The following is a 2,863-nucleotide window of genomic DNA, read 5'->3' as shown; positions in this document are numbered from 1 at the left end:
ATTGCCAATTTATTACACATATCAAATGAATCAGGCAGAACCCTTCATTTTCATTCTGTCTATATTATTTATTTATTTATTTTAATTTAATTTTTTTTTGCGGTTGGCCGATACAGAGATCTGTCTATAGCATTTAATGAAAGGTATTTCAAAAAGTAATCCTGAACAATTCTTAAATTTTAAATTGCTGTTACTCATTTAAGTATGACTTAGGAGACTCACCTTCAGTTAAGGTTAGAAAAAGTACTTGGCAATATAACAGAAGCAAAATCTAACCATGAGTCAAGGTAAAACACATTTCGCTATTTGACATGAGGGAGTGAAGAGAAGCGATCAGAACAGTTCTCTGCTCACCTATGTCCAGGCTACAGCATGTGAGTCAGAGAAAACACTTCAGGGGAAGTGTTTATCACCGTACTTTTACTTTTCAAATACATATGGGTCCCCAACCTGTTGGTTTTGTATGACCAGTATTAGCAAATACGACAAGCAAATTGTTTTTATTCAGGCTTATGTTATGAGACATCCACAACACTTCAGGGGAAGTGTTTATCACCGTACTTTTACTTTTCAAATACATATGGGTCCCCAAACTGTTGGTTTTGTATGACCAGTATTAGCAAATACGACAAGCAAATTGTTTTTATTCAGGCTTATGTTATGAGACATCCAAGCCATAAGTTTATGTATGCCCATTTCTTAGTATCTCTGAAATGTCACATGCACATAAACTGTTAGAAAACAAATAAATATGTGGTAGGTGTTAGCCAAGCCAAGTATTTAGGCATGATGGATGTAAGATTGACTGTTGTGAAATCTCAGATACTCTGCTATCTGAGATTGTTACGTGGATTGTTAACACACAGAGTATATTTTTGATTGGAACAATAGGATAGATTGAATACTGCACGCTTGATTAAAGACTCAGTGTCATGGAGCAAGACAATGAAAGCCATGTCACAAAAACAAACAAAAAATTTAAAACATCAGTGCCCACCCGCAATAAAAAAACAAAACAAAAAAACCCTGTAATTTATATTACTTACAGTGTGTATATATATTTCACGTTCTAATAAAAGGTCATGAATGTGTTGCCTAAATTTGCAAAAAAATATTTCTCCATACAATTCTTAAATAGAAAGATAATATTCTTAATGTGAAAAAAACACACATATTTATCCATAGCAAGTATCATGCTTAATGGACATCCAGTAGAAAAAGCAAAGGAACAGATTTTCTTAGACTTAGTAAGTTTGAACAAAAAGGAAAAAGTTTTATAAAAGACTGATCTCAGAAGAGAGTTAGGATAATTGTATGATGATCGCTATGTGTAAGGCACTGTTCTATGCACATTAAATGCAGACTTACTTAATTCCCCAACAACTCTATGAGGCTGATACTATGGTTCCCATTTAACAGATGGAAAAGAACTCTAATGAACTCTTATAATTATATGTTGCTTCCACATCCACTACGAATCTAAGTTTTACTTTCTCATAACGGAAGCAGGGCTTAGTCACCCTTGACGGTTTCCAGCTCTCTGTCTTCTCCCAGTTCCTCAAAGTGCCTGAGTCAGGTATCTGCCTTCCAGCACGGCCTCCTGGTGACTACCTCCGTATGGGACATATGGATATAGCCTACTTGACTCGCCCACTGACCCCCACACCCTGAATAGACTGCACAAACATGTGCAGAGACCACCTCCAAGTCACACCATGACTCCACAGACCTCCTGACTGCTTGCTCTAAACTCACCAATTAGAACTCCCCCTGGGAAACCTGCTTGGGTAATGAGCTGGTTCCCAGTAAAGATTTTGGCCTGCAGTTACCTCCTCTCTCTCTTGCTCTCCCCACCCACTGGTGGAGTGTGCATGTCTCTGACAACTCCTGGCTCCCCACTGGCTCCGCAAAGCCTGCTGCCCTCTTCTCTCTGGGATCTGTAAGAAGCACGCTGCTTCTGCTACTGCATGGGCTTTTTTGTGCTGCCTCCTGTGCATCTCACCTGACCGACACACCTGAACCTAGCTCTCTTCTTGGTCAGGGCTCTCCTGGAGAATGGCTATCTTGGTAGGAATAAATTGAACCCAGGTCAGACAAGAGCCACAAGTGTGTCTGCCAGTATAAAGAAGTTTCCTGGGACAGGGAAACCTGGTCACAGGTGGACACTCAGGCACCAGGGATAAAGAAGTATCCTGGGAAAGGTACACTGTAAACATCCATGACCAAATTCCCTGGGGCTCCATCAGGGCAAGGCTAGAGTTTATGGCCACTATCCTGAGAGAGATCTCAAGACCAAATTAGAAAGAGGGGAAAAAAAAAAGTACAACAAAATCCTGTGTTGCAAAAACGGATTTGGACCCATGCAGTCTGGCTCCAGGGTTTGAATTTTTAATACAATGCTATATTATCACAACAAAACCACTTTTTGATTATCCAAGTATCATGCTAGAAATAGTCAAGGGAGAGGTCGAGGGACATAATGTTTCTTCCGAGTTTCCTGTCTACGTCCGCTCACCTCCACCACCCCACCTGCTCGCCCCTTCTCTACAGCCTCTACATCCCAAGGGTGTCTCTCCTGCCAGGAGAGCCTGCAAGGGCCGTCTCCTCTCACCAGCGTTATCCGGAGTCCACTGTCTACTTTCTTCAAGCACTTTAGAGGAGGAGAAGAAAATTTTAAAAAATCAGAGGTGAGGCCAAGAAGGTCTCAAAGAGATAAATGGGCTGTAATCAGAGGATGGGCTGGAAAGGAGTCCAGGAAGAGCACGAGATGAGCCTGTGCACAGGCCAGTGGTAAATTTCCCGGATGTTTCTCTGAGTGGGGCATGTGTGATACTCTTGACAATGAAGAAACTGTATCTACATC

At 41.1% G+C, this 2,863-nt stretch overlaps 1 protein-coding gene across 1 annotated transcript in view; it reads right to left on the bottom strand.

The window, feature by feature from the left end:
• LOC103607701 (MAGUK p55 subfamily member 7-like) overlaps positions 1-2,863 on the bottom strand; it is a gene marked incomplete at both ends in the record, with an annotated part of 88,073 nt that overhangs the window by 42,802 nt on the left and 42,408 nt on the right. The window lies entirely within an intron of this gene.

The sequence above is a fragment of the Galeopterus variegatus genome, unplaced genomic scaffold, assembly GCF_000696425.1.
Source record: "Galeopterus variegatus unplaced genomic scaffold, G_variegatus-3.0.2 Scaffold7636, whole genome shotgun sequence".
In the NCBI taxonomy this organism is placed as follows: Eukaryota; Metazoa; Chordata; class Mammalia; order Dermoptera; family Cynocephalidae; genus Galeopterus; species Galeopterus variegatus.
The sequence above is the reverse complement of the archived record's forward strand: the minus strand, read 5'-3'. Positions and strand labels throughout refer to the sequence as shown.